This window comes from Chionomys nivalis, chromosome 21 (genome assembly GCF_950005125.1).
Source record: "Chionomys nivalis chromosome 21, mChiNiv1.1, whole genome shotgun sequence".
Lineage (NCBI taxonomy): Eukaryota > Metazoa > Chordata > Mammalia > Rodentia > Cricetidae > Chionomys > Chionomys nivalis.
This window is the reverse complement of record NC_080106.1, coordinates 7,502,270-7,523,536: the sequence shown is the minus strand read 5'-3', so window position 1 is coordinate 7,523,536 and position 21,267 is coordinate 7,502,270. Positions and strand designations below refer to the sequence as shown.

The 21,267-nt window shown below is 52.9% G+C and overlaps 1 protein-coding gene across 1 annotated transcript in view; it reads left to right on the top strand.

Annotated features, from left to right (window-relative positions):
- The window catches only part of Znf469 (zinc finger protein 469), a 41,130-nt gene that overhangs the window by 7,057 nt on the left and 12,806 nt on the right, over positions 1-21,267 (top strand). Inside the window, exon 2 of the mRNA XM_057754148.1 lies at positions 20,010-20,072. The gene's annotated coding sequence lies outside the window, so the exon portion shown is untranslated. The remainder of the gene's footprint in view (positions 1-20,009; positions 20,073-21,267) is intronic.

Below are 21,267 nucleotides of genomic sequence, written 5' to 3'. Positions count from 1 at the left end.
TTGTTGAGAACGTATTTCCTCAACTTCCCAATAGAGAGACAAGATGTGACAACCCTGGGAGAACTAAGATGTCCAGAGCATATGCTGAGTCCCAAGGGGACAGCACTGGCACCAATAAAGAGGCTCAGAGTGTCCTGGGTCAAAGTCACCAAGTAATCCCAGGGGAAATAGGTTGTGCTATTTATTCATGTGCTGTGAATGTGGCTGTCCGTGTCTCTCAGCTCTGGCATCCATGGTCCGGGTCTACCTCTGGGTTAAGCCCTTGGGACAGCATCTCCAGCCATCTGTGGACCAAAAGAAGCCTCTGCTTCTCAGGCCGACGCACACTACTTACTGGAGAGAAGGCTTCTGGGCCTGCGGAACACCAAGAATCCGCTTCCACAAGCCTTGACTACGAGAAGGGGGCGGGCTCATCACAGACACCTCTGAGGCTCCCCAAGAAATCTCTCACTTTGGAGAATGGCAGCTGATCTGGGAATTTTGGGAATGTCCAAACATTGTGCAGGCTCTGGTCAGAGCGGCTCAAAACCCAGGATCGTATACTAAGGTGACCCAAAGACAGAAGCTGGGGGTTACATGTGGACATGGAAGGAGTGGTAGGATGTCTTTGTTGGTCCGTTTGATTTTCACGCTGGCCTCTTTCTCCCATTCCTGGATCATGACACCAGTTGAGGGCTGTCACCCTTCAGAGTTAAGGACCTCGTGGAGCCCTAGTGCAGAAGGGCCTCTGGGCGTGGACGTGGGGTGAGTCGGGATGTGGGCGGACAAGTTGGTCCCTACAATCTCAGTAAACATCTGGCCACAGGGCCCGGCAGGAACCTGACCTTGTGGGTACCACTCGGCTGGCAGCTGTGACCAGTCTATAAATACATTCTGAACTGGACCAGCCCACATGCATTCCTGCCTCCGCACCCCAACTGCCCTCCCAGCGGAAGACAGGCCGCCAGGGGCCTTGTGCCTGGCCAGGCAGTCACTCCTGGTGAGTGGGACTATGTCCACCCTGAGGTCAGCTCAGGGCTCATAGCATCCGATCGTTATCTGAGTACCCGCAGCCAGCCCAGCACCGGCGTCTGCATTTAGCTTGGGGAAAAGCTCCCGTGCCGGCAGCCTGCTTTTCTTGGATGTCTAGGCTGTGTTTATGCCAGGCTGGAGCCTGGGGAGTAATTAGAGTCTCCAAGGGACCTGCCTGCCCTGGGTGGCCTGGGTCTGGGCACCAATGCTCTCAGAGCCAGGGACCCTCTTGGGGAACGGGGAAAGGGGGAAAGGTGGTTTTGGCCCAGGCTAAGCAGCCAGCATTCAGCAGGAGGGGACTTCGAGTGGGGTTAGCCCTGAAGCTGTGAAGCTTTGTTGAAGTATGTTACCTCTTGGAGCCTCTGATTTCATCCAGAGATCACAGGCCCAGCCTTTTTTTGAACAGGGTGAAGCTGGCAACTGATCTGACAGCCTTTGCACGCCACGGGCTGGCTCTAGTGCCCCATGTTATTGTCCCCACGGAAAGTAGAGCTGGTGCTGTCCCCAGATTCTCACCCGGGGGTATCTTAGATACATTGTCTAGCCAAGGCCACCAGGGCTCTCAAAACATGAGCAGTATTGACCTCAGGCAGGAAGGTCCACATCCTCACCTGTACCGGCTACGCAAGATGTGTGTGACATCCAGTGTCCTTTGAGAAGTTGGAGTGGCCACATGAGGAAAAGCAACGGGTGGCAGGACCTTGATGGGTGTGACTTATAGCAAACCACTTATATTCTACATGAAATGTGTGTTTTTAAGTATCTGAGATATGTTGTCTGGTTTTTAACTCCCAGCTTCAAAGGCAAGGGTCTGTTTGTGTGCGTTGCATCTTGGGAGCCACACATGGCATGGAGCAAGGAGACCTGGAGCACGCAAGACAAATGTCCCAACCCTGGCCCTTTGGGCCATTCCTAGAGTTGTCCTGGGGTGGTTTCCCCAGGACACTAGCTGTGAATCATCATTGACTTGGTTCTAAAGACCAGGGGCATCAGGGGTTCAGAGTCGGAGGATTGCAAGTCTCCCAGACGGTGGCTGTGGCATCTAGAGTCTGTTCAGTGTGGCTCCCCTTGTGACCTGTGGTCACTGCAGGCACCCACGTCGACTGCACCCATGACCCTCCCAGCAGCCTTTCCTCCCTCCCTGTCTACAGGTGATTTTATCTGTCTCATCCTCTGCGGCTGCTTTACCAGCCCCTGCTTCCCTCTCTCTTCTGGGATCCGGACTTTACTACCAGCTTGCCTCCTGCAGCTTTGGGATTTCACCCGTGGCTCCCCTGGGAATGAGTTATCTCTAGCGACCTTTAACCTGGAGGGAGTTCCAAACAAGAGACAGTTTCTCTTATGACTGTGGTGAGCTCATTTGGGGGGCCCCATGGGCAGGCAGATACATATATTTCATACATCCTTGTAAACATGTGTACTCTTATGGAGCTATATGTTATTCATGTTATTACATAAATAACGTGTAAGTATACATAAAAGTATATACTGTCACATGTTTGCCATATATTTTTATGAATTGCTTGGTGATTGAGTTTGAGTGTGCCATTCTTGACTATCTCAAACATCGAGTGGGACTTCACCCTGATTTTTGGTGCCTGTAGCAGGTGACAATAATATGCCACTTCCCACTTGTGAGATTGCAAGACCCCACAGGCAGACAGGATGACGACCAATGCGTAGACTCTAAAGTCAGACTCCTGAATTCTGCACTGGGTCATCTCCAATCCAGGGAAGCTACGGGCACACGGCACTTGGGATGTCGTGTCAAAAGCACGTGTGAGCTGGCATCTTTGGCCTGGATCAGTTAGAAGCAGGTGCCACATCCAGAGAGCTCTTGCTTTGTATTCAGTGCCTGTGCCCAAATGCTGTGACTTTGGCTGTGTAGGTATCCTTGGCAGGGCAGAGTGAGGGCGTCCACTGACAGTGTCCTAATGGCAGAGATGAGAGAGGGTAATGTGCTGCCTGGGCTCAGGTTTCACATTCAGCAAGCAGAGGTCCTCGGAGGGCACCAAGGTCACCCGTCATTTCTAGATTCTGCTGTACACTTGACCCTGTCTCATTTCTCCCCATGACTCTGCCCTTTGTTTGGCTGTCCTTGTACTCTGGGCTCAAGTGTGAACAATAGAAATGCAATTCAGACTCCACCGAAAGGAAGTTACTGCCTTGTGAGCCTAAGATATATGCAGAGTGTGTTTCAGACAGAGGTGTATCCAGGTTCCCTGGCGGTGCTGTCAAAATCAGCCACATCCCTTGTCTCCAGTCTCCAGAAACCCTCTCCAGGGTAGCTCAGAGACCACACACCTCAACCAGTTTCTCTAATCTATGATGGACAAGCTCTTCTGCAGCCAGCTCAGGTCATATCTATTCCAGAACCTGCAGTATGATCAGATGATCAGCCCCTCCCAGGGCTCCAGGGTGGGACTGCTCTTCCTCCCTGCCCTGCGTACCTTTGTCCCCAGCTCTCTAAGGCTGTTGTTTGGGCTAAGATGATTGCTAGAAAGGACACAGTGGTAGAGAAAAGAGGCTGGGCGGTGAATTTCAGACTCTCTGGGCTAGAAGGCAAGGGCACACGGCTGCTAAATTAGCAGTATGGGCCATTCTGTAGACATGAATTTGGTGTTAATACACACGAGAATGCATGTCTTCCGTATGTGAAGTAGATAGGTTGAAGGATAGCAATGAGGAAGACAGATGATAGGGGGTCCTATGAAGGCATACATTACACAGATGATCAGGGAATGGATGACTGGAGAGAGAGAGAGAGAGAGAGAGAGAGAGAGAGAGAGAGAGAGAGAGAGAGAGAATTGATAGATGCATAGATGACAGAGGAACAGATGATTTTAAAAATTGTTTAATGATGCATACTTCTCGGTGAGACTTAGGAGATTTGAACAAAGATTTCATGGCCTGAGAGTGGAGGGTCCGCACGGGAGAGGCCTAGGACTCTGTGCCACAGAGCACTTGGAGCTGTGTGTGGGCATGGGCACCAAACTCAACAGTGGTACATGTACCTGTGCCCAGCTCCCACTGGAGATGAGAACACTATACCAGAGGCTGTCGCAGGGGCCACAGGGTGCCCAGCAGCTGAGTGGGCAGAGGCCTTCATTAGGTAGCTACACAAAGCCTGTTAGGAAAGATGAACCGGGAGCCAAAGGCTCTGTCTATAAAGAACACACAGGAAGAGGGTCCTGTGCCCAGCCTGGCCCTTGTTCCTGAAACCTGTGTGTGATTCTGTCACTGGGCCCAACTCTAGTCCCCAGCTCTTTGAAGTAGCAGTGGGCACTGGGTTCTCCCCAGCACTAGTCCTGTCCTCACACACCAGAGGAAGGGTCTCAGAGTGGGCACTGCCCTTCACCTTCAGAGATGTCAGGCAAGGAGCTGCTACCAAGACACAGGACAGCCGTCTGCAGCTTCTCGTCCTCTGCAGTTTGGGGCTCCTTCTGCTCTTGCCTACCCACTCATGGGGACTGCTTTCAGTTGGCAATTGGATTCTGAGTTCAACCCCCGGGGGGCATTTCGGGGAGTCTCAGTGCCCTCTACTCCCCTCCCTCTACATGAGAGCAGAGGCAGCAAAGCTCCAAGGCCCAGACTTTCAGGATGTCACTTCCTCCTGTTCATGTTAGTTGAAATAGGACAGGGGCCAGCCTGGGCCCTGGGAAGGAGACAAAGTTCCTGTCTTGATGTGAGGGGCCACAGACCCTTGGTGGCCACAGGATGTTCCCTGTGGTGTCTGTTGGTTCAAAGATGGTAACAGTAGAGACTGAAACAAGTTTGGGTGAGGAGCTCTTTATGGTGAGTGTCTGGGAGCCACAGATGGCCAGGGAGTGCAGCAGACATGAGCCTATGTGGGGAGACAGTGGCATGACAGAGACAGTTCCCCTCTAGTGAGCCTGATGTCCAGATCGTCCACAATGTCTGCATTGTTCCTGTGCAACTACGCATCTAATGGTTGGGGCCTTGGTAACTACAGCCGCCCCCACCCTTCTCCTCACCCAAGTCTCAGGAAGCTGGAGCCAGGACCCTGGGCAGCCGCCCCCTCCCTCACTGCCCCCTCCACCCACCCCAGGGCTCTGCCATGCTGGGCTCAGCAGATGAACAGGAGTCTGGGACACAGTGATGTGGTTGGAAGAACACCTTCCCGTCCCTGATTTGGCTTCAAGTGGTAGAAACGTGGTGGCCCTGTCCCAGTGAGCTGTGTCCTGTGTGAGCCACTCCTATACTTCTCGACCTGGATTCTTTTCCAGGAATCCAGGAATTATGTCATTGCTACCCCAGCAGGGATTAATACAAAAGTCAGCCCAGATATGGCAGTAGATCTTGGGGTCAAGGTGGCGTCAAGGAGACATCTTTATTGTGGGGTCAGGTAGTTTCAGGGGAACACTTCTGTCACCTAGTTCCAGAGCCACTGCTGAGGCCCAGAGTCCACAGAAAGTCTTCTGGGATTGCAGACCTGAGTTGGGTTCTCATTCTACCCCAACCTAAGGGGTCACCCTGAGCTCCCATCCCTTGATAGGGTGGATGGATACTGGATAAGTGGCCCTGAGACACAGCCTCTGAACCCTAGCATCCATATGACCCCACCACCAGGAGTCCAGAAAGAGCTGTACACGCACAGGCCGGCAGCCCACAACCTGGCTGAGGGACTAGCCAGCAGGGACAGCAGCTGCTCTTCCAGATGCAAGAATGAGATAGACAGGGCCCAGGCTCAGCCTCTGCCTTCCTAGGGTCATCCTCTGCCTGCCAGTCAGGCCAGGAAGGAGCTTCATCTGGGCCGCTGTGGGTCATGGGACCTCCATGCCAGGTGGTCCCCTTGGAGCATGAGATGAGATGTTTTGTAGCAGCCACTTCCTCTCGACTGTGAAAACAGCATTGGCATCTGAAGGGCAGACCTTGTCAGTGCCTCACAACCTCTTTAAAAAACAAAACAACAACAACAAAGAGTATATGTGGTGTGGTATGGGGGTGTGTATGTGCGTGCGTGCATGAGTGTATGCTTGCGTGTATGTGTGTGTATGTGCGTGCATGTGTGTGTGTGCGTGTAAAGAATGTGTGGGTAGGTGAGTACCATCTGCTGGGCACTGTGCCAAATGCCAGAAGCACAGCAGTGACCCTGTCCCAGGCCCTGCCTTCTGGAACTTCCTGCTGATGCAAATTCACCCTCGTCTTCTTGGGTGCTCTTTCCGTGCTGAGATCTTTGCATTCTGAGCAGACACTGCAGTTGGAACACAGAGTCACAGATGTATGACAAGCGAGGCCTTTGAGGGAGGAGAGGCCTGGAGTGCCTGTGGGCAGAGGGTGCTGTGTGACCACGTTGCCTCTGAAGATCCCCACGGAGATGGATGTATCCCTGCCTCAGTTTACCCTACGTAAGCTTACCCTTTGTGGTCGATGGAGTCCGTGCCTGCGCCAAACTGGGTTCATCTCTCCATGGGCTGGCTCCCTTAACCACTCATTTTACTGGAGGGAAAACCGAGGCTGGAGGGCCAGCCCAAGGACACTGATTCTGTTAGGCTGTCCCAGGGCTCTGCTGACTAATGGCTGGCTGGGACTGAGAACAGGAAATATGACATCTCCAGGGAGATGACAGCAGAAACCATCAGCCACATACATCAGAACAGAAAGCCATGGAGATAAGAGTCTACAAAAGCTGCGTGAGCTCACAGAGGAGAGAAGCAAGGAAGGAAAACAAGCGTAAAGGAGGCCCCAAAGGAATCAGGGCCACACTGGTAGCCCCATGCAAGGTCCTGCTCCCCAGTTTCCTGCCTGGTATAGATTCCCCCTGGTCTATGGTAAGCCAAGGATTCACCCCTGTATTAATGTGGCTGCTTCCTCTATATGTCTAGCAGGGTGATCGTGTGTCAGGGTTTCCCTAGAACGGTCCCTGATGCCCCATCCTAACTGGCCAAGTCTTTCCTGTGTTAACTCAGTTCAGTGGCCTCTAAAACCCTTTGACCTGGTGCATAACCCTGGGCAGGTCTCATACATGTCCTGGGAGATGCTCAAGACTGTCTTAACTAGAGTAGAATCAGACAGGCTGCCCATGGGACCACTGTCCCACACCTGCAGGCCCGCTGCCGTCTCAAAAGCAATGGGAAACAGGGAGGTGCTGCTTTCTGTGATACAACAGCTTCCTACCAGTGGGGTTTGATTGAATCCGAATGCTTTCAGAAACAGCCAGAACTTCCCCAGTGATGGTTGCGCTCATGTTTTTACTGTAGATCACTTTTAAACTTCCGCAAAAACAGCCATTGAGGTGTTGCCTGCCCCACACCCAGCCACCAGACAGACAGGGGGTGCCACCCTGGGCATCTGATTTCATCAGCCTGTGTTCCTCACTCGTTCTGTATTGTCAAAGAACATCAGAGATGCCAGGCTATACTGCTGTAGGAAAGCCATATCATTGTAGAGACTTCCGCCAAGACAGCAGGCACCCTGCGTGGCAAGCATGAGAGACAGGGCTGGCATCTACAAGGTGTGCTGACAAGCCATCAGTGTGAGTTGGTCACCTATGCCATCTCAACTAGCACAGTGTCTTGGTGACTGTGTCCTAGTGGTATCCTTTCCTCAGCCTCTTGGAGAGAGGGAGGACCACAAGGAGACCCTACCCTAGCTACAGGGCAGGCCCCAGGGCTACCTGGAATCTTCTGAGACAAAAGTTCCTAAGCACACATGCGCCAACGCATAACTGAGTGCACTCACCAGCCGGCTTAAGTCTTCTGGGCTGATGAATGTGGGGCGTGGGCACAGAAGGGCACCCTGGAAAGGAGCTGCAGACAGCCAAGGTGGGCACAGAGGGGCACCCTGGAAAGGAGCCGCAGACAGCCAGGGTGGGGCAAGCAGGTGTTAAATGAGGTCTAGTGTGGTTGTGAGGCCTAATTCCTGTGGCAGCCACCCAGATGTGTGACAGACCCATGACCCAGCAGTGAGTACCCAGCAGAACCACCTGTGAGTCCCCACGTGGGTTCAGGTTAGTTAGATACAGGGGGGAAAAACAATTTAAAGTAGGCTTAGCAGAAATGATACCATTGGCTCAAACAGCTTGCCTGCGGGGGAGTCCTTCAGGTGTAGCTAAATCCAGGTTCTGAAGCATGGACTAAGATGAGCGATTGGACAACGCCCAGGAGGAAATGTGAAGTGTTGGTACCAGCAGCAAGAAGATGGGAGAGGGGACCAGGGACAGATGCCCATAACAAGGGCCTTTTACAGGACGTGCCAGGGAGGAAAGCAGGCAGAGGAAGACCCCAGCCCAGACCCCCAACTGCAGACTGGCAGTCTTGGCCATCCCCACGCAGCGTGTGTTTGCAAGCCCGGATACTGACTACCCAAGCTTTTGTAGAAGCAGGAGAGGTGTCCAGGCTGAGCCTGGGGGCAAATATGGGGTTGGACTAGGCTCTGGTGCTTGGGTGGCAGCTGTTAGTTCTCATATTGCCCTGGGTCTCCAGCATGGTCTGTTTCCCACCTGCCTCGATTACCCCCTCACCCAGCACCTAGGGATACTGCCGACTGGACCTTGCTGGAGAAGATTTCCAGGGAGTGGACGCAGGTCTGCACTGAGGCATGCGAGGCTGTTCGCACAGCTGGGCCTGCAGACTCCAAGGGAATTTAGAGACCCCCCAGGAAATGCCAACAGATATTGAGGTCTCCAGACCCCAAAGCCAACCCCTCTACACCTCCGTGGTGGGGACCTGACTCATCTGACCTGTCCCAGGCCTTTCCTGCCAGGACCTTGCCCTACCTCTACCACTGACCAGGCCAGACCTGCTCTCTGCTATGAGCCGCAGAAGCAGAAAAGTCCCTGCAGCTCCATGTGGCCCTGTGTTCCCCGACACCCCCCCCGCCCCGACACACCCCAGAGCTCTTGGCAGCTGGAGAGCGCTAACGTGGCTGAATGGCTTTGGGGGACTTTGAAGGAGACTAATTAAAACCAGCTGAGATGTGGGAACTGGGAGGTGGGGAGCCAGGGGCGCTTTCCACAGGATGTGGAGGGTACAAAGGCCCTTGTAGTGGCCACTGCCTCTATGCTGTGACCAGGGAGTCTTGCTGGACCCATGACCCTCCCAGTCCACCTCAGCCTAGCTAGAAGTGAAACCCTTCTCACATGACTGTGTTTATAAGTGCACACATGGGATGTGTGACTCTCAGAGTGGTTCTGTGTGCATGCCTCAGTTTACCCACTATCCAAAGTTGCCCTGCAATCTTTGCTCGGTTGAGTGCTGCCTGCGGGGTCAGGGCCAGCCATTCAGCTTGATCAGCCTGTGTGGTGTTTATCAGAAGATGCAGGACTTTGTGGAAGACTTGGCTCTTGGTGTTTACATTATTAAAGCATCCCTTGCTGTGTGCCTGATGTCTAGAGAGGACAATGTGGGGAGAAGAGCCGTAGTCTCCACCTCTGTGGGAACTATTGCCTCTAACTGCACACACCTGGACAGCAGAGGGCTCTCATTGGCTTTGGTGGGGTCAGAAGACATGTTTGTGGTGGTTACTTTTCCATTGCACTGTTCACAGTGTCTGACAAGAAAAAAAAAAAAAGAAGGGAGGGAGGGAGGGAGGAGGGAGGGAGGGAGGGAGGGAGGGAGGGAGGGAAGGAAGGAAGGAAGGAAGGAAGGAAGGAAGGAAGGAAGGAAGGAAGGAAGGAAGGAAGGAAGGAAGGAAGGAAGGGCTTATTTTAGCCCACACTTGCAAACCGTTGGTTCCCTTCCATCATGGTAGGGAGAGCCTGGCAGGCAGCCCCATTCATGGCAGTGGGAAAGTGTGACAGAGGCTATTCACATCACCATGGGCCAGGAAGCAGAGAGCACACAATAAGAGTCAGTGGCAGGTACAGCCTTGCATGGTCTGCATCAGTGACCCACTTCCACCAGCCATGCCCCACCTCTTGGGGTTCCTAGGACCTCCCAAGATAGCTGGATCGAGCACTCAAAGCATGAGTCTGCAGCGGCGTTTCGGATCCTAACCACGGTAGTGCCCCCCTGCATCAACCCAGCTGGATCTCCCCCTTTCCTTAGGGCAATGTGGTATGCCCCACTAAGTCAAGGGGAAACTGTGGCTGCTTCCCCAGAAGCCCAGGTATAAGAAAGCCTCAGCCTCACAGCCAGGGCCAGGGAGATCCGTCATGCCTATTTTTTCTGATAGGAAAGTATAGTCTGGAAATGATGTTTTCATCGCTGTTGTTTTCATTTGAGCTAGATGTGGTAGCACAGACCTACAGTCCCCGAACTCGGGAGGCTAAGGCAGAGAGAAGTCCACTCTGGTGTGTGTGTGTGTATGTGCGTGTGTGTGTTTCATGGAGCTAAGAATGACCTTGAACTTCAGATCCAGCTGCTTCAGATCTGGTGCTGGGATTGTAGGTGTGCACCGCCACACTTGGGGGTTGCTTTTTGGGTTTTGTTTGTTTTTGTTTGTTTAAATGTGGTTCTGAGAATCAAACCCAGGGCTTCATGCTTGCAAGGCAAGTACTCTACCAACTGAGCTATAGCCCCAGCCCTCAGCTGTTTTTAAGTCAGAACCATTTATTTCCCTCGAGTGCTGGGTTTGAACCCAGGTACTCACTCAGGCAAGACAACACCTGTAGCTACACCCTGGCCCCCAAATCACTTTTTAAGTAGCTGCATCCACTCTATGTTTAGACCCTATGTCTGCCTCCCTAGTTCAGGTTGGGACAGATAAATACACAGCAGTGAAGCCACAGCCAGGGTCACTGAGAACGTCACCTGCTGGACAGTGTGCTCCCACAAACCCCAAGAGACAAACGGTTCTCAGACCTGTTTGCAGGTAGCACATTAAGCTCAGAGAGGCTGAGTCAGTTGTCTGTGGCTGCACAGCAAGGAAGTGCAGAGCCTGCCCTTTAACCAACACCTACAGAGAAGGATTTATGGCACAAGTGTGTGGGGCCAGGACCCTCTTCTCTGGGTCATCCTATCATCAATGGCCTGGCTGACCAAGTCCATGCATCAGGACCACACGTCATGGACTGTCAACTCCAAGGAGACTGGATCTGTGAACATGTGCCACCATGGCTGCCATCTTGGCCGGTGAAGCTTCCCCTCCAGCACAAGAGGCTCTGGATTCCCAGAACAGTGAGCCCTGCAGGTTGTGGATACACAGACCACCCTGAGATCCTTCCCATCACCTTCACTAATTGCATTAGACTTTCATACTTTGGGGTGTGATGTCCCCAGGGGTCTAGACTGGTGAGACGACCTGTGATGAGGCCCATGCCCGACAGTTATACCCCACTTGTGGAGGGGGTCTGAAGTGAGTGATAAGGGACTTGTCATGCCTTGACTCATGGGCAGCTGGGCACAGGCATCTAGTCAGATGTGGCAGCGCCGTGGAAAGCGAAGGGGGTTCCGACTGGTTACGGCACCTGTAAAGTGGGAATGCACCGAGCATCTGTGCTTGGTGTTGGCGTGTGTGTGATACACACTGCCTCCTCTAGATCGCCACATATTGTGGGGGCAAGATTAGTTAAAAGAGTTCTCAGAGGACACTCTGACACCCTTCTGTACTCCCCTTTGGGCAGAAAGTGGGAGAGACAAGCTCACTGTGACTTATTCCCTTTTTTGCTCTGGACATCAGGAAGCTCCTTCCATAAGACTTACCCTTCCCCTTTGTGTTGTGAGCTCCTCATCTTTACTAAGCTTGCTTTAGTACCTTTTGGGCAGAGAGTGTGCAAGTTTTGAAGAAATGGAGTTGGGCTGAGAGGATTAAGGAATACATGGGGAAGGCTGCCACAGTAGGCCACTGTGGAGACAAGCCTCAAAATGGCCAGATGACTAGAAATCTGTCCAGCAGTTATATATAAAGCCCCGCTGTATGCATAGAACTAAATATAAACTCACTCCTTCCCTCTGTCTCTTTCGTGCTTACTCCTGTTCTCATGGGCTTCTAAGACGGCCCTGTCCTCTTACCTGGGTCCTCCCATGTGGGACTCAAGCTGGCCTCACACTCTTCACCCAACTCCCAGGCCTCTTGCACCTTAGCCCAGCAAACACCCTCCAACTGGAAGAGGAAAACACCACAGAGAGGGAGCAGAGCAGGAGGGAGGGAGGAGAGGGGTGGAGGGAGAAGGAAGGAGGGAGAAAGAGCTGTGCTGGCCCCAGCCAACACAAGCCTGCAGCCCATGGAGCTGCCTGTGAGATGAATGTTAGCCTTATTCAACAGCACCCCATTTCCCTCAAACGGGCCCCTCTGTAGCCAGCTGCAGGAGCTGGGGCTGAGCCCAGTGAGGGGCATCCCTACTAGGCCCCTCTGCATGAGTGGGTCACATGACCCGTAGCCACAGACTCAGGTCAGTGTGATGTGTGAGGAAGTTCCTGACCTCATTGTGCCTCAGTTTCTTCACCTGCAAAAGTTGGGTGGTGACCGAGCCAGAGTGGGTGTGTGAGACCAGGACTCAGTTGTATGATCTGTGATTTTGGCAGGACCCACAGCAGGGATGCAGGCTGGAAACCCATCCATACTGGGGCAGGGGGAGACCACAATGGAGAGGAGTGACCTTGTGATAGAAATAGGAAGACCCCAGAGTGGGGAGGGAGATGGAGACCCTGAGGAAGGAATGGGGAAACCCCATGGTGTGAAGGGGGACTCTAGTGTGGAAGAATAAACCTGCTTAGCACGCAGGAGACCACAGCAGGGTACGGGAAATGATATGCTGTAGGTTTCGTGTGTGTGTGTGCATATCACATCTTGCATGTGATCCCTGCGTACAGGGAGAAAAACAGTGCCCTGGAGACAAAGCTGGTTGAAAACAGGAGGAGCACACACAGGTTGTGTGGCTGCAGTCAGGGGACTTTGCTGCTACCTGGCCATCTGCTGGCAGCTTGGCCAGACCCAGACTTCTAAGTCTTGACAACCTCTACCCTGCCACATCCCCAGAGCTGACCCTCACAGGGTCCTTCCCACAGCCTTCTGTGCAGACTTTAGCACATTCCTGATCCCCTCTGAGCACTGCTGCATGGGCAGCCTACAAGGTGGTTGTGAAAGTCACTAGAGCTTTCCAGAATATGTAAACCCTTTTAAACCCAGGAGACCTCTGAGGGTATCCCAGCTGGGCCAGTGGGACCAGTCAATCTCAGCCACAGCAGTGCCCCATTGGTGAGGCAGGATGCAGTGTGTGGGTGAATGAATGAGTGTGTGAGTGAATGAGTGATTACATGAGTGAGTGAGTGAGTGAGTGAGTGAGTGAGTGAGTGAGTGAGTGAATAAGTGTGTGAGTATGTGAGTGTGTGATGAATGGGTATGTGAGTGTGTGATGAATGAGTATGTGAGTGTGTGAATGAATGAGTGAATATGTGAGTGTGTGAATGAGTGAGTGTGTGAGTGTGTGAATGAGTGAGTGTGTGAATGGGTGAATATGTGAGTGTGAATGAGTGAGTGTGTGAATGAATGAGTATGTGAGTGTGTGAATGAATGGGTGAGTATGTGAGTGTGTGAATGAATGGGTGAGTGTATGAGTGTGTAAATATGAAAGAGAGAATAAGTGAGTACATGGAAAAATGAGTGAATAAGGGGTGTTTATGTGAACAGTGAATACGTAGGTGAATGTGTGAATGAACAAGTGAGTATGTGAGTGTGTGAATGAATGAGTAAGTGTGTGATTATGTTAGTGTGTGAATAAACGAGTGTGTGTGTGAATGAATGGGTGAGTGTGTGAATGAGTGAGTGTGTGAGTGAATGGGTGAGTATGTGAATGGGTGAGTGTGTGAGTGTTTGAATGAATGGGTGAGTATGTGAGTGTGTGAGTATGTGAGTGTTGAGTGTGTGAATGAATGAGTATGTGAATGGATGAGTGTGTGAGTGTGTGAATGAATGAGTGAATGTATGAGTGTGTGAATGAATGGGTGAGTATGTGAATGGGTGAGTGTGTGAATGAATGGGTAAGTATGTGAGTGTGTGAGTATGTGAGTGTGTGAATGAATGAGTGAATGTATGAGTGTGTGAATGAATGGGTGAGTGAATGAATGGGTGAGTGTATGAGTGAGTATGAATGAGAGAATGAGTGAGTGAGTGCGTGGACAAATGAGTGAATAATTGAGTGTGTCTGTGAACAGTGAATACGTAGGTAAGTGTGTGAATGAACGAGTGAGTGAGGACACGAGTGTCTGAGCCAGCTCTGGTGAGGACAGCTGACCCCGTGTGCCGAAAGGATGGTCACCGTCCGCAAACCACAGGCTGGATCCAGCCGACGGCTCCAGCCCACGCGGTAGTTATTTTGTCGGGTGAATTTGTTGCCAGGTTTCAAATGGGGAGATTTCGCTTTAAAACTTGCATTTCAGGCTTTTCCTGAGGAATCCTTAGTGTCCTGACAACTACAGCAGCCTGGCTGCCACGGCACCCACTGCCCAAGCAGGGCTTGGGAAGGGGGAGGCCCGGGGTGCGAGAGCCTGGGCAGGTCATCCATCATACCCTTTCCTCCAGAAGATGCAGGCCGTGTCCTCTGTCCCAAGCAGTGTCCCTGGCAATGGAGGACATAACTGTGCACATGACACAGAAATGCCAGCCCTCAGAATACAGTGGAAGAAGAGGTGTGGAGGCCAACAATTCTATGTTGGCAAGAAGGGAACTGCATAGGTCAGTCACCTGGAAATTGTCAGTACCAAGGAGGTGAGGGTCCCTGGAAACGGGTGGGTTCACACAGGGACCCAAAGGATGGGAAGAGTGGGGTGCCACCTCATCAGCCCCCCGGTGGCCCTTGGCTTTATAAGCCAAGGTGGATTGAGACTGCCCAGGGTTCCAAGCCCCAGGTTGCAGAGCAGCCACGCAGACAGCAAATTACAGGCTGGGTGGGGCAGCAGCACTGGGAGGATGTGGTAGGCCAGAAGAGCTTGCAGAGGAAGCTCCAGACTGTGAAGCCTGCTTAGGCTTGGGAGAACGGACATGGTGACCACCCTATTCACCTGTAGGCCCAGGCCTCTGCAAAGCCATGTATTGGGGCAGGGCCTTGGGGATGACCTGAAGTGGTGGGGTAGATCTGTGCATTTGGTCATTCCAGCAGGCTATGGCATTAGGAGCAGTCAATGTTGGGCTATGGTCACTGTAGTAGGCTTCTGATGTGGAGGGGATTGGGGGTAACAAAAGGGGTTTAGAGTCAGAGACCCAGGTGAGAGGTGTGTCTTGGAGCAGAGAGCAGCCTGCATTTGCTGTACGGTTTATTTATTTATTTATTAAATTTATTTATTTATTATGTATACAATATTCTGTCTGTGTGTATGTCTGCAGGCCAGAAGAGGGCACCAGACCCCATTACAGATGGTTGTGAGCCACCATGTGGTTGCTGGGAATTGAACCTTTGGAAGAGCAGGCAATGCTCTTAACCACTGAGCCATCTCTCCAGCCCCTATGCTGTACGGTTTAGAAAGCCCTGACTATGAGGGAGGGTCCCTGGGACTGCAGAGTCCTAGCAGCCCCTATGGCCTCAGACCCCCCACAGGGGCAGCAAGAGGAACACATGGTGTGGACTCCTGTGTGAGCCATCCGCAAGAGCAGAGCAGCTAGGGGAGCCGGGAAGAACACAGCAAAGAGGAGGGTCTGGTACCCGTCGGCAGGAGCACCTGTGAATACGAGGGACAAACCCATGTGACTGAGCAGGACCGGAAGCCAAGGGGGCCACTGGGAGAAGACAGTGGGCAGGCCCTGCAATAGGAAGCCATGATGGGATCCCGCAAGGCTTCCTTTGCCCTCCCGGGCTGGGGCCTCCTGCCATTGCTGTGGGCCATCTGGGGAGGACATTCTGGTAAGAGTCAGCTCTGAGCAGGTACTTCGGAGTCAAGGTGCACTGGGCCACCCCTTCCCCAGGCTACTGTAGCCAGAGGGCACGTGTGACATCCTCTGCCTTGTACTGGTTACAGCTGAGCAGGAACCTCGGCAAAGGGCAGGGACATCTTCCATCCACCCAAATGGTCTTTCTCGACCATTTTGTTTTGTTTGTTTTTCTGGAGATAGAGTCTCACTATGTAGCTCTGGTTGTTCTGGAACTCACTCTGTAGACCAGGCTGGCCTTGAACTCACAGAGATCTGTCTGCCTCTGCCTCCCAAGTACTGGGATTAAAGATGTGTGCCACTGTGCCCAGCCGAAATTGATACTCTTAGATGTCCCCATTAGTCACTGGCCAGCCAGTCTAGACGAGCAAACCAGGCCTCTCGTTTCCAGCTGCCCAGTGACTGAGTGAGGTCACACACCTTGAGAAGGACAGCTATAATTGAGACGGCTGCTGCTCTGAGCCACGAAGAAGTTCATGGTCCCAGATGTCTTCTCTCTGTTCTATGGCCTTGGAAGAGTCCCTTCCCCTGAGCCTGTCCCTCACCTGAGTAGACTCTTAGAGAAGATGGCTGTGGTAGCTGTCTAGAAATGTCCTGGGCCTTGGGGCCCTTGCTGGCTACAGTTGGATGGGAGCCTTGACAAAGAACAGGGACCATTGCTGTTGGCAGGCAAGCCTAGGCCCACCCACTGCCCTCCTTTGGCCTCTCAAACCTCCACCAGAGCCAGTCCTAGAGGACAGAAGACAGCAGCTGGGCATGGCTTGGAGCATCCCATCCAGAGGGCCCTGTGCCATGGGAGATGCCACACCCATTTTAGAAGTGAGTAATCTGAGGCCAAGACCCCTATGCTGGGCTTGCACCACAGAGCTAGCTGGGATACTATTGTGGGGAGAGGCACAGACATGCTTCCCATGGGAGATCAGGACATTCCTCGTGTTCCCCAACCAAGGGGAATCTAGCCCCTCAGCCTCACTCTGCAGACAGTTCCTGGGGTTACAGCCACAGTCCAGGTAGCCACTGAGACAAGTTTGCCCAGGTGCTAGCAAGAGGCAGTAACTGCGGGCAGAGCCTAAGAGTGAACACAGTTGGAGAGAGTACAGCCCATGTGACAGGCGTCTGACCTGGAGCCCACACTCAGTGCCTTCAGTTCCTTATCTGTACTTGAGAAATGGGCGCCTGCTTCCTGGAGAGTGACAGCAACAGTGACGCCATGTAGCTAGTTCCCTGCCCCGATTGACTGGACAGGGCTTGTCCTCACATGGTCAGCACTTGGGGGCTTCCTTCCTAGAGCCGGGGCAAGTGTGTAGCCCTAAGCAATGCCAGTCCTCCCCCCCCCCCAGCCTCTACTCAACCCTCTCCGGCTCCTGCTGACCCTCGTATCCTTAGGCAACAAACTTATAATCACTTTTGGTGGGAAAGGGGTAGACAGGATCAGGAACGAGATGCAGCAGGGGAACCATACGCAATCCCTAGGAGTGTGTCAACCTCATTCATTCCTTGGGACACATTTCTTTGCCCATACACGGCCAGTGTGAACCTCAGGAAGGGGATAGGCATAGATGATCACCAGGTCACATTGTCCCAGAGGGGCAGCTCTTAGGGGCTACAAATACAGTTCCCTCTTATTTGCCCCAGGCACCGTCAACCCCCTCATCAGTGACCTGGCTTTGATAAAGCCCCAAGCCCATAGGAAGGTGGGAAGACAGCCCGGCCCACCTCATGCCCACCCTCTCACGTGTCTCACACCAAGTCCTGAGACTGTGTATGGCATCATGCAGCCTTCCTACTGCATGCCCAGACCCAGCCTAGGGCGCCAGTCTCGTCACAGATAAGACCACTGAGAGCCAGGCAGCACAGTCAGTGTGGTCATGGAAGGCACCCTGGGCTGACACCCCAGGTGCTGGAGCTGTGGAAGTCAGGTGCTCCCTCCTCAGTACACAGATGTCCACTCCAGACCCCATCTGTAGCTGTCCTAGAGCGGGGTCCACAATGGGATCCCCATTTGGAGTTCCCGGGACCACTGAGCCCAACCACACCTCTGCGTAGCCCAGGATCTTCATGATGGCAGGGGCACATGGTGTAGGGGCTAAGCTTGGTATTGAGTGAGAAGTGAGCTGTGTGCCAAAGCCCTGGCCATTGGGCACCTCAAGACACAGGGCTACCCCTCTGTTCCTTGGTGCCTAAGAAGTGCAGGTGACTGCCAAGGGCCTTGGAGAGCCGAATCATAACCCTGGGCTGTTGGCAGCACTCACTCCAGTCAGGGATGGCTTCCTAGTGGTGACAGCGCCTGATCAAGGCTGGTCCTGGAAGGTGTATGGTTAGCTGAGGAGCCTGGGTGCAGAGAAAGGTTCTAGCAGGCTTGTGCACAGTTGATGTGTGGAGTCTGAGTGAGCTAAACATCCCTTCTCGGGACCAGCATCATGTCTTTGTAGCACAAGGGATGAGGAGAGAGTGGCCAGTACCTGGCCTTGCCCTATGCCAGCTCTCAGATATTTGGGCAGCGGTGTGGTCCTGCCTTCAAGCAGGAATCTTGCCTTTCCCACTGCTACCTCCTTGTCATCTTGGACAACATTATTGTGCCCCCTCCCACTTACACTCCCTTATCTCCCTTCTGCTAAAGGATCTCATATATGCACCCCGATAAGGCAGTGCAGGCCCCGCTTCCCAGCCCCGTCCCAATGCCGGCCTCTACTTTCCCCAGAGTAATTAAGATAAATGCACCTGATAGCGTGCGCCGTATTCTTAAGCGCACCCTCTGGGCCACATCGCAGATATAATTTTACCTGCAGAGGTTTATCTGAGCGCTCGGGTAACAGTTTGTAAGGAAAGCGGCAGCGTTTGAAGAAACAGGAAAGGGGAATGGCTGAAAGGAACATCAAGGCATGGCGGCTGCAGCCCCTCCCCAGGACTCTGAGCAGCCCAGGCCGCTGAGAGAAAAGGAATGCCCCACCCCTCCAGGGATGCTGAGGCCAGCTGGGGATCTGGGGCTTGGATCTCTCCTCCAGTTCAAAAGGGTCTTGGCCTGCTGAAACCCACACCAACAGCGCCGAGGGGGTTTGCTGGGAGCCCAGGCAGGGGAGAACCCTGCTTATGGTGTCCATAGTCCTTGCACCTGAACAGGGAGCCAGGGCCTGGTACTCCAGCTCTAGGGTACTGATGGCAGAATATGGGTGCAAAGACCAAGGACAGAGTAGATTGAACAAGTGGAGACAGCTGTCCAAGAACCTGGGACCAGCCAGGATGGAAAAGATGAGAATCAGGTGCTGAGACAGGGACTTCAGGCTTCGTTGGGTGTGAGAGGCAAGGAAGGGTTTATGCTGTCTACATTTGTGTCACTGCTTGGCAGTGTTCCCACTGTGTCTTCTTGGGCAAGTCACAGACCTCTCTGACTTCTATAGCTGTTCTTTGCCTGTCTTTACAGTAACCTGGAAGCTATGAATCAGTCACACCTCATGCTTGCCTGGCACAGCATCTGGTGCAGGCATTGGCTAGTGGATGAGGGTGAACAGATGGATAAATAAATGTAGTTTGAATGCTAATGGGTCTTCATAATAAAAATCTGGAGTCAGGGATTAGGGGGTGAAGGCTGCTCTGCTTCTCTGATTTTTAGGCAAGCTTTATTAAAGCACAAACAAAAATATCACCACGGATAAATGGATGGATGATGGGTGGTAAATGCATGAATCACAGGTGGCTAGGTAGATGGATGGGTGGATGGATGGATGGATGGATGGTGAGTGGACGGGTGGATGGATGGATGGATGGATGGATGATGAATGGATGGATGGATGAATGGATGGATGGATGATGGATGGATGGGTGGATGGATGATGGGTAGATGATGGATGGGTGGATGGATGATGGATGGATGGGTAGATGGATGACAGGTGATGGATGTTGGGTAGGGGAATAGAGTTCTGAGCACGCTGGTGGGATTGCCAGTTTCCGGGCCTACTCTTCGGGGCCTGTAGGTGGTTTGACACAATGGCACTGGGCAGGCTAGAAGCCTCAGGTCTGATAGCTCCTGGAGTGTACAGTAGCTAGAACGCAGCTGTGGCAGAATGACTTACAACACCCGCCCCAGTGTGGCTGGCATTTACTCTCTCTGCTTCAAGACACACTGAAGAAAAACAGCAAGCTCTGTTAGGGCTCCCCTCTCAAGCAGGAACAAGCAAGGATCCTCTGGAGGAAACAGAACACCCCAAATTCTAACACATTGTCCCCTCTCTTTGCAGCCAAGAAGATCCTGTTCCTCAGGCAATTATTCAGAAGTCCAGTGAGGGGCTCCAGGTCCCCAGGTATGTCATGAGTACATGTGGGGGCCACTGTCACTGACTGAAGGAGGTGCCTTGTCCCTGAAGCTCCCTCCATCCCAGCACACCGCTCTTGTCTCCCACTCAGTAAATTGGCTGGCCTTTTTCTGAGCCAGGCCATCTGACAGGCAGTTCGAAACCGTAGCTCTGAGCAGCGTAGATGGCAGGGTCACCTGGGACCCCAGGAACCTAGCTCTGACGGCCCCTGGAGTGTGAGTGGCTAGGGCACAGCTGTGGCAGACTGGCCCACACCACCCACCCGCCAGTGAGCTCAGTTCTGCCCTAGGATGCTTCCTGAAGCCAAGAGGTTCACTAGGAGCCCTGCCTTCCCCTTAGCCCTCCATGAAGGCTCCTCTTCTTAGCTGGTGGTGTCACTCATCAAGTAGGGGCTTCATGGGGACCCTGGTTGCTCATGTACCCTGCCACCTAGTCCCTGGGAGTTTCTGGATCCAATGTGGCATGGCTGAGTTCCGCATTGGACTGGAAAGTGCCCCTCTGGAGGGCTCACTCCCTCCACTGGCAGTGAGGCCTTGGGAAAGTTGCCTGAGTTCTTTACCCATAATCAGAGGTGACAGAAGCAATTCTGACTGTCTGAGCCTCTGTGTGGACAAAGGACTCATATTGAGCAGCGCAGTGATGGTGTTAACACCATCAGCCCCACCACATAACAGGTCAATAAATAAGTCTTTCCCGAGGACCCAGTTGTCTGTCACAGTGAGGACCATAGAAGGGAAGGAGACTCTTCTCCAGGTGGGGAGGCTGGAGAGGAGCCTAGATGTGACAGATGAAGTCCCGTGTTGTCCTGTCCTGTCCCTGCCACCCAACCAAGTCTACCCTGCTCTCTGCTCTGCTGTGGTTGCTTCCCAGTGTGAGCGGTATGCTGCCCACTACTGGTGGACACTGGAACTTCATCTACCCTGAAGATCTGAGACAGGCCTGCCCTAAATTAATGGGGCTTTTCATGCCCAGCAGGTTGCGATTGGGACTCCTCTGTAGAGGCAAGTGGTCTTCTCCGATATTCAGACCCCTCTCCCTTTTTCATTTTCTCCCCCCACCTTCTTATCATACCTCTCTAATATCCCTGGCTCCATTTGTAGGGGGATCCTACTGTCCGAGCCAGTCACCCTCTTTACTGAGACAGGTGTTTCTGTGACAGTCACACAAGTGATTGCTGCTTTGG